This window comes from Sceloporus occidentalis, unplaced genomic scaffold (genome assembly GCF_023333645.1).
Source record: "Sceloporus occidentalis isolate IW3139 unplaced genomic scaffold, rSceOcc1.0.p SCAF_2, whole genome shotgun sequence".
Taxonomy (NCBI): domain Eukaryota; kingdom Metazoa; phylum Chordata; class Lepidosauria; order Squamata; family Phrynosomatidae; genus Sceloporus; species Sceloporus occidentalis.
Genome location: NW_028316982.1, coordinates 269,545,725 through 269,556,042, shown reverse-complemented (window position 1 = coordinate 269,556,042; position 10,318 = coordinate 269,545,725). Strand labels below are relative to the sequence as shown.

Below are 10,318 nucleotides of genomic sequence, written 5' to 3'. Positions count from 1 at the left end.
TTTGCTATGGTTTTCCCATTTCGCTGCTGCCTTTCCTTTGCCGACCTTCCCCCGGGAGCCTCCTCCATCGCAGCAGCAGCAGCAGCAGCAGCAGCAGCAGCAGCAGCAGCAGCAGCAGGGAGGGCCCTCTCTGCCGGCTTGCCCCTGGGGCTCACCTGGGCGACCCCGTGGCCTCCGGGCCCTGGCTCCGCCCCCAGCCCCCCTTTTGGGGGGAGGAAAGGAGAGAACCAATCAGAAGGGCTCAGGTGGCTTCCTTCGCTCTCTCTCTCTCTCTCTCTCTCTCGGCGGAGCGGAGCGGAGCGGAGCGTAAAGGCGCGCAGGGAAGGCGAAGGCAACTTCCCCGGGCGCCGGGGCTCCTTCCCTGAGAGAGAGAGAGAGAGAGAGAGAGAGAGAGGCTGGGCTTCTTCTGCTGGGGCTCCTCCTCAGAGCAAGAAAGAGCCGGAGGAGGAGGAGGAGGAAGGCGAGCCCTAGCCCTGCTCCTCTGCCTCCTGACTGCCCCCTTCCCCGCTGGGCGCCCTGAGGCTCGCCCTCCCCGGCCCTTCCTCGGGGCTCCACCACCAGCCTCACGGGAAGAGAAGGGGCCCCGGGAAAGAGAGGCAGCCTCCTCCCCAGGAAAGGAAGGTAAGCAGCGGCTGCTTTGCTTCGGGACCCGTCGGAAGAGGAGCCCCGGCGGGGAGAAGGGCAGGGAGCCAGGCGGCAGGCAGGCAGGCAGCTAGGCTGGCCCAGAGGGAAGAGCGGGAGGAGAAGGGCTCCCTCCTGGAGTCCCCTTCTCCAAGCGGGATGGGTTCCCTCTGGGCCAGGCTTCTCCTAGGAGGATGCCCTCTGGGCCAAGCTTTCCAGAGTCTTCCCTCGAGGCCGATCTTCTCCTCTGAGTCTCTAGGGCCAAGGAGCCTCCTAGTCTTTTCTATGGGCCAAGGATTCTCTAGGGCCAAGGATGCTTTCCTTATCAGCAAGTCCTGCCTTGTCTTTTAGTACACCCCGCTTTCTTCCTTTCTTTTGCCTCCTGCCCCCCTTCCCCCCTCCCCCCCCAGTTGGGGTTCGAGGCGGTTTCCCTAAACACCCCGCCAAAGAAGAGGCATTTCTAGGGGTTTCCTGGGGCTTTTGGGGGCTCTGGGGCCATGTTCAGGAAGAGTTTTATTCCTGAGGTTTCACCAGAATCTCTGGTTGGCATCTTCAGAGAAGGCTGGCATGGAAGTGGGCTGTGTGTGTGTGTATTGTGTCTGTGTCTCTGGTCGAGAGGAAGTGATTTCACATGTTAATCTGTAATCTCTCAACCAAGGGTCATCATACAGTATATCCTCAGCCCTCTGAATCCACTGATTTTATTATCCACTGATTCAAATATCCACAACTTGAAAATATTTCATATATATGTATATATATATATATATTCCAAACAAAGCAAACCTTGATTTTTCTATTTTATATAAGGGACACCATTTTACTATGCCATTCTATTTCATGGGACGTGAGCATCCACAGATTTTGCTATCCATGGGTGGGGGGGGGGGGGTTTCCTGGAACCAAAACCCAGCGGATGTCAAGGGCCTACTGTATATACCCACTCGCCCCACTCATTCCCATGCCGTCATTCTCTGAAGATGCCAGCCACAGATGCTGGCAAAGCATCAGGAAAAAACTCCTCCAGAACATGGCCATGGAGCCCCAATAACCCACAAGAAACTATGGATGTCGGCTGTGAAAGCCTACAGCTTCACATTGAAGAGACATTTATTGGTGGCATTTGTTGCATGGCTTCAAGGGTCCAGAATGGTCTGGAAAGCATCATGTCTGACGAGGAGAGGCTTAGGAAGCTAGAGAGAGAATGCTAGAAGTTGGAAGAGATCCCAAAGGGTCATCCAGCCTGACCTGAGTCTGATGAGTGGTTTAGGGAGCAGTGCAGGGTATGTATGTTTAGCCTGGAGAAAAGAAGGCTAAGGGGGGACCTGAGAGCCCTGTTTGAGTATCTGAAGGGGTGTCATGTTGAGGATGGAGAAAACTCAGCAGTGGATTCAAACTACAGGAAAAGAGATTCCACCTCAACATTGGGAGGAACCTCCTGACAGTAAGAGCTATTTGACAGTGAAAGACGCTGCCTTGGAAGTTGCTGGAGTCTCCTCCTCTGGAGATACTTTTCTTAATTTGAACCCATTGCTCCATGTCCCAGTTTCTGGAGCAGCAGAAAACAAGCTTCCTCCTTTCGCAACATGACACCCTTTCAAATATTTCACAGAATCCTAGAAATGGAAGAGATCCCAAAGGGCCAGAGGAGGAGGAGGAGGGCATCCAGAATGGGGAAAGGTCTGGAAACCATCAAGCCTGATGAGGGGAAGCTTAGGTTATGTTTAGCTTGCAAAAGAGAAGATTCAGATGCCTACAAGTGTTTTGACTTATGGCGACTCTAAGGTGAAGCTGTCACCGGGTTTTCTTGGCAGGTTTCTTCAGAAGGCTGAGAGAGAATGACTTGTGGTTTTTTAGCCATGGTTAAACCATGTATTCCTGCATGGCTGGGGGTTGGACTGGATGGCCCTTGAAGTCTCTTCCAACTCTTTGGTCAGTCAAGGGGGCTTAGGAAAAGATCTTATCAGAACAGTCATTTGTTGTTGTTGTTGTTGTTGTTGTATGGCTTCAGTGTGTCCAGAAGAGGGCATCCAGAATGGGGAACAGTCTCAAAACCATCAAAACCATGAAGAACAGTTTAGAGAGCTGAGTCGGTTTAACATGGGGAAGTGAAGGTTAAGGGGTGACTTGATAGCCATGTTTAAATGATGTATTCCTGCATGGCCAAAGGAGGGGCCCTTGACGTCTCTTTCAACTTGCTGTTGTTGTTGTTGTTGTTGTTGTGTGCCTTCAAGTCTTTTCCGACTTATGGCAACCCAAAGGTGAACTTGTCACAGAGTAAAAACAAATAGGTACCAGGGAGAATTTATTTTATTTTATTCATTTTGTTATATTTATATCCTGCCTTTCTTTGTAAGGTTTCATGGCAGCTTACACAACCTGAAATAAAAGCTTAGCTAAAATGTACTCCAGTGGGCCCTTGGTATCCACTGTGGGTTGGTTCCAGGACCGCCTGTGGATAACAGAATTCATGGATGCTCAATCCCATTATATACAGTGGGGTAGTAAAATGGTGTCCCTTATAGAAAATGGTAAAATCAAGGTTTGCTTTTTGGAATTTATTTCTTTTGAATATTTTCAAGCCATGGGTGGTTGAATCCAGGGATAAGGAAATGTAGGTACAGAGGTCCAACTGTGTTGGTGTTGTGTACCTTCAAGTTGTTTCTGACCTATGGCAACCCTAAGGTGACCCCAATCATGGGTTTATCTTGGCAAGGTTTCTTCAGAGGTGGTTTGCCATTGCCATCCTCAGAGGCTGAGAGAGTGTGACTTGACCAAGGTCACCCAGTGGGTTTCCAGGGCTAAGCCCAGACTTGAACCCTGGTCTCCAGAATCCTAATCCAACGCTCAAACCGCTACATTAGGCTGGCTCTCCTGACTGTATTACAAAAGTTTAAAAAACAAAACAAAAATCTCAAATGCAATTAACGGCAGTTCTATTAAAAGCACATAGCTTAAAAACAGTTTTAATAACATTTTATAATATATTTGTAACATAAAAACAGAGAACACCACCTTGATTAATGTTCTGCCTTATGATTCAAATAACCCAAAGACTCCCCCTTAAATAAAAGATCTAACTCTGCACAGCTCCATCCTACAGAATCCTGGCATTTCTAGTTTTGTAAGGCACCAGCTTTCTTTGACACAGAAGTTTAAAACTGTAGTTTCTGTAAAACTACAAATCCTGAGATTGCATAGGATGGAGATACAGCACTTAAAGTAGTGTGAAACTGCATTATTTCTACAGTACAGATGCACACTGAGGGCTCTCTCCCATATCCTCCTGTGAAGGTAGTGATACCAAGAGAAAGCTCTCCCTCGAATATTATAGGAGGTTTACAGACTGCCCCTTTCCCTGATGGATCGGGGCCTCAGCTGCCACAGCAGCAGCCCTGAGGCCCCAATCCGCTGCTTTTCCAGGCCGTGGGGAAGCGGCAAAATGATGCTTCCCTGCGGCCTGGAAAGGGGTGTCCTTGGGGCTTCATGCCCCAAGGATGCCCCGACAGCAGTGGGGAAAGGGAGAAAGGGGCCACTCAGCTCCTTTCTCCTTTGTGTCGCTGGCGCATCCGTGTAAAGGTTGCACCAGCGACACAAAGGAAGGAGCTCCGTTTTGGCGCCCTTCAGTGGTGCCAAGACGTCACGTCCGCGCTGCACATGTGGACGCAGCGCGGCCATGACGTCGTAATAGCGGCACCCGTGTAGAAAGGGCGCCGCCATTACAACATACTAGGGTTGCGGGTCTTCTGGAAAGGATGCCCCGAGGCAACCCTAGTATGTGTGCAGGCCCGCGCAAAGCGCCGGTCTGTACAGCACCATAGATTTGATTGATTGGGGGCTGGCTCATATGGAGAAATATGGTCTTTTAGATCAGTGATTCCCAAACTTTAGTCCTCCAGATGTTTTGGACTTCAACTCTCAGAAGCCTCAGCCAGCTTAGGAGCTGACCTCTAAAACATCTGGAGGACCAAAGTTTAGGAACCACTGTTTTAGATGGTCTAGACCAGTGATTCTCAAAGTGGATGATACTGTTATCCTGGGGGCTGTAGAAAGATCCAGGGGGGCACTGAGGCAAAAGGGGACAGTGAGAAAAAAGGGGGCTTCAGGGGGCCTTCAGTCAAGGTATTACCCTGCAAGGAAAGACAAGGGGAACTAGGAGCATTTATGACAATGGTGAGGATGAGGGTTGCAATGAAACATCTCTTTTCTAGGTATTTTTAAAACCAATGCACAGCCTCCTGGATGGCTGCTGCTCTCCCAGCTGCTTGGTTGCTGCTCCCAGGTTGATCCGGTACGAAGGGAGCAGGGGCTGAGGTTGGCTGCTTTGAATTTGCAGTAGGACAGTAGTATTGCAGTAATACTAGAAAATAAGTGTTGGAGGGCTCTAGGGTTGTCACCTGAGAGGAAAAGGGGTGGTAACCCTAAAAGTTTTGGGGACCACTGGTCTAGACCCAAGCCATATAGGATTTTAAAAGTTGTAAGCAGCACCTTGAATTCTGCCAAGAAATGGACTGGCAGGCAGTGAAAGAAATATAGGCAGATCAGGGTATTAATGTCGGTCCTCCCTATCCACACATTCAGGCATCAATGGATTGAAAATATTCAAAAAAGATATAAATTCCAAAAAAACAGACCTTGTTTTTGGCATTTTATATAAGGGACACTATTTTGCTATGCCATTGCATTTAATGGAACTTGAGCATACTTGGATTTTGGTATCTATGGGGGTCCTGGAACCAAACCCCAGCAGATATCAAAGCCCCACTGTGTATCTGTTTCTAAAATCTATTTGTTGTCCTCAGGCTCTGTGCTTTTCAACTTGTTTTTCTTCTCCACTGTGCCAGAGACTGGTACCATCTTTCTGCTGTTGGCTACAAAAGTTTCTTTCTTTCCTGGACACTTGCCCTTGGCCAGCAAGCAGTCAATGGCTTGCAGACTGTCACTGATCTGCCGATCATCACCACTTTGACTTGGGACTGCTCTAGCTGAAAGCTCTTGAACAACGTAGGCATTCTGTTGCTGTGTGTTGTTTTGCCTTCAAGATGTTTCCGATTCATGGGGATGCTAAGGAGACCTATCATCATTTTTTTGGGCAAGTTTCTTCAGAGGGGATTTGCCACTGCCATCTTCTGAGGCTGAGGGAGAGTGACTTGCCCCCGGTCACCCATTGGGTTTCTATGGCCAAGCAGAGATTTACATCGTGGTCTCCAGAGGCTTAGTCCAGCACTCAAACCACAACACCAATTCAAGAGGCTTTCAAGCAAACAACAAAGTCATATAACAATAAAGTCTTATAATCCAGAAATATGTGAATACTAACAGTCTATTCTTGATTAGTCATCTGTTACATAAGGAGTTTTATATGAAAGGAAGAAGATTAAATTAAAATAAGAAAATAACAAATAAATAAATTTCATTTGATGAGGAGGATTGCCAGGTTGGGGATCCTGTAACATTAAGCCCAAACAGATTGAGAAGCTGGTTGTTGTTGTTGTTGTTGTGTATGCCTCTCAAGTTGTTTCCAACCTATGGTGACTTTAAGGTGAAAACTGTGAGGAGACAAGCTGCACATGCTCTGAGATGTTCAACTGTTTATTGTTTTGTCTTTTTAATACTTGCGTATTTGTGTTTGTTTGTACCACCTGAAGAAGGCCTTTTCTCATTGACGCAAAAACCCATTGGACTTTTTGAAAAAATACTGAATAAACAGTTGACCATCTCAGAGCGCATGGAGCTTGTCTCATCACTGTTTTCTGCTTTTCAACATACTTTTTAGTACTCTCTTCAGACTCAAGGTGAACTTATCATGGGGAGTTCTTGGCATGATTTGTTCAGATGAGGAGGGTTGCCATTGCCTTCTCTTGAGGCTGAGAGTGTGTGGCTTGCCAAAGATCACCCAGTGAGTTTCATGGCAGCTGGGAATCGAACCCTGGTCTCCAGAATCGCAGTCCAGCATTCAAAAATATATATACACTACACAGTGTCAAATAAGCTTCCCATTTAGTCAGATGTTAATATACATTTAATTATATATTATAATTAAATTATATTATAATTATATTATTGAGCAATTAATATACATTTGAGTTGGTATTGAAGAATTAAAAAACAGGAGTGTTGGAGCTCGAGTCAGAGTTTAAGGTTTGGCCTACCGATGGCACAGCTCTGTTGACATCCACAATTACCGTTTCTTCTGCCATTTTCCCCCTGGCTCCTGCACCTTTGACAGGAATTTGACATTCCGAGATTAAGCACATGGTGCTTTTGCTCCTTGCAGCATTTCTCTATGCGCATGTGTGAAAGATGTTTATTTGACTAATTTCTGCATGACATGCTGTGTTGTTAAATGTGCAAAAATGAGGTCAGAAGGGACTGTGGCTTGAATGAGTAGCCTGTCCTCTTGCATTATCACTGATTAGAACAGAACCTTCTATTCTGTCCAGAAGCGTCCATGTCCCCCTGGGTTAGTGTTGCCAGGTTTTCAAAGTAGGAATGATGGACAGCTGGAATTCATGACATGCAGGAATGACAGTCAAGAGGCAGCTATTCATGAGTTTGCATTCTGCCTAAATACCAAATGAAAGTCTTGTTTTCAGTCTGTTAAGCCCTGTATTCCTCTGTAAAACTGACATTAATAAATGATATGATGCACACATTTCTGTCTTTTTGGAGGAATATGGGATTTTTGGATATCATATTAAGTCTAAATAAAAGGAAGAGCTTTCCAACCCTCAAATAGGACACATCCTTTATAATAAGGGATACCTGTAAGCCATACAAAGGGGCAAGCTTTCTATCCTTCCAATAAGGCACATTCCTTATAATAAGAGACATCTGCTAGATGTATAAGGGACAAGTTTCCAGCCCTCAAATAGAGGACATCCCTTATAATGAGTCACCGGGCAGCCTTGTAAGTGACAAGCTTTCTAGCCCCCAAATAAGGGCCATCCCTTATAATAAGGGACACCTGCCAGTCCCATAAGGGACAAGCTTTCTGGCCCTCAAATAAGGGGTATCCCTTATAATAAGGAACACTTGCCAGCCCTATTAGGGACAAGCTTTCCAGCCCTCAAATAGAAGACATCCCTTATAATGAGTTACCGGGCAGCCTTGTAAGAGACAAGCTTTCCAGCCCCCAAATAAGGGCCATCCCTTATAATAAGGGACACCTGCCAGTCCCATAAGGGACAAGCTTTCTGGCCCTCAAATAAGGGGTATCCCTTATAATAAGGAATGGTTGCCAGCCCTATTAGGGACAAACTTTCCAGCCCTAAAATTGGGGACATTCCGTTATTATAAGGGGCAAGCTTTCCAGCCCTCAGATAAGAGATATCCCTTATAATAAGGGATACCTGCCAGATGTATAAGGGGCAAGTTTTCCAGCCTCTTTCCAGCCTGCAAATAAGGGACACTCATAATAAGGGACTCCTGGCATCTAGCATTGTGGACTCAGTATGCCAGATCCTCAATTTCAACTCTTCTTTTTCTAATGTCCAATTCTGATGCCAACTCTGATTCCTTTGTAAATGACAAATGTGCATTAATTAGCAATAAGAAATTTACTGTAGTAAAAGGCATTTCTTCTCCGCATGTGAATCATCAGGCTATTTGGATTGCTAGAAGGTAACCAATATTTATTTGGTTAAAATATTTGAACTTTTCTAAATGCTTATGAAAGTAAATACGCAACCAGCTAGCCATTTAATATTATGAGTTTTTATTTTGAAATCGGAGGTAGTGCATTTCTGCTGTTTCCCACTCCATCCCAAATGGCTCAGGACTCCGACTCCAGAGCCCTGCTGGTAACCCTACCCTGGGTGCGAATTGGGTCATTTAAGCAGGCCCTGGAAAGTGCTTTTTAAAAAGACTGAGGCCTGTTACAGACTGCCAAAATAAAGCTGCTTCAGGTCTCTTTGGTGCTTTGCTGTTTAAATGATGCATGCATCCTAAGAATCCGGAAGCTGCACCAAAGCTGCACTCCAGTGCTTAGGAATGGAGTGTGGCTTTGGCGCGACCTCCGGACTCTTAGGACCCATGCATCATTTAAATAGCATACCTCCAAAGAGACCCGAAGCAGCTTTATTTTGGCAGTCTGTAACAGGCCTGAGTATTGTTATTATCTTTATTTGCAGTCAATAGACCATTAAAGCATCATATTAAAAAGCACAGGCAGAAATGCTGCAATTCACTGGTGGACGATAAAGCTCCTCTGTATGTACTTATGTCTTGTTCTCGGTTTCTGAATGCTCAGCCCATCTGTTTGCAGGCTGAATGCCCCCATCCCACCATTCAGTGGAAGGGAGGGATGGGGGGCAACATGCCAGCAATGTTCCTACAGGAAGATGGACTTGTGGGGCCCCTGCTTTGACCCCTTTGTGTTTCTGTGGGAGGGGGCACCAGTCTACAGACAGGTGGGTGACAGTGGAACACACTCCTTCCTCAGAGTGTAGTGGAGTCTCCTTCTTTGGAGGTCTTTAAACAGAGGCTGAATGCCCATCTGTCGGGTATGCTTTGATTGAGATTTCCTGCATGGCAGAAAGGGGTTGGAATGGATGGCCCTTGCAGTCTATTCCAACTCTGCGATTCTATGATTCTATGTGTTTTGGTGTTAATGGCACAGTAATTTCCTGGATGGTACTGTAGCAAGGGCCTAAATACCCTAAAGTGGTTTGATCGTTGGACTATAACTCTGAGATTAGGGTTCAAATCCCTGCTTAAGCATAAAAACCCTGGGCAGCTCACACTCTTTCAGTTTCAGAAGATGGCAATGGCAAACCCCCACTGAAGAAACATGCTGAGAAAACCCTATGATAGGCTATTTATTTTTATTTATGTGATTTCTATCCTGCCTTTTTCCCTGAAAGGGAGCCAAGGTGGCTCACAATTTTTCCAGGAAATGAACTGTGGAGCTTTTTCAGCAAGGGATTTATGTGGTCCCTATAACTAGCCCCAGTCAGCATTGTGGTTGCAGTGTTTTGAACCTGCTGAGGTTTCTGGAAAGTCGCCAAAGGCAGCCCCATGTAGAGTGCGTTGCAGTAGTCCAAATGGGATGTAACTGAATCATGTGTTGCTGTAGCCAGATCTGACACCTCAAGGAATGGGTGCAGTTGGCGCACAAGTTTTAACTGTGCAAATGTACTCCTTGCCACTGCTGAAACCTGGGCATCCTTGCTCAGAGTGGGGGCCAGGAGCACATCCATGCTGCGAGCCTGAGATTTCAGGGGGTTGCCATAAGTAAGTAAGAAATGCCTTGGAAGCATACAACAAGCAACAACTGTAGCAAGGGCTTAAATACTCTAAAAACAGCAGATCCCATCTGATCTTGGATGTTAAGCAGGGTCAGCTCTGGGTAATACTTGGATGGGAGACCACCCACGAATTCCAGGTGCTGGAGGCTCTATTTTAGAGGAAGGAACTGGCAAAACCACCTCTGACTATTCATTTCCTAAGAAAACCCTATGAAATCCCTGGGGTTGCTATAAGTCAATAGGCGAGTAGAAGACACATACACACACACAACGTAGCTTGCTCTTTTGACTTCATAATTTGCACATTATAAATCTCTGGTTTGCTTAATTAAGACCTGTAGCATATTCATCTTGTGTATACACATTTTCCCCTCTCTTCGGTCAAAATTTTGAAAGGAACAGGTCATAAAGCCCATCTGTTTCTGTGTTCTTCTCTGCCTGGCTCATAA

The 10,318-nt window shown here is 46.2% G+C and overlaps 1 protein-coding gene across 5 annotated transcripts in view; it reads left to right on the top strand.

The window, feature by feature from the left end:
* The first annotated feature begins 379 nt into the window (after positions 1–379).
* LOC149320150 (glycerophosphodiester phosphodiesterase 2-like) overlaps positions 380–10,318 on the top strand; it is a 196,262-nt gene continuing 186,323 nt past the window's right edge. For 4 of the 5 annotated variants that reach the window (XM_089513025.1, XM_089513022.1, XM_089513024.1 and 1 more), the window contains exon 1: positions 380–621. The gene's annotated coding sequence lies outside the window, so the exon portion shown is untranslated. Of the gene's footprint in view, positions 622–5,423; positions 5,626–10,318 lie in introns of all 5 variants that reach the window. The other variant, XM_089513023.1, reaches the window with a different exon arrangement.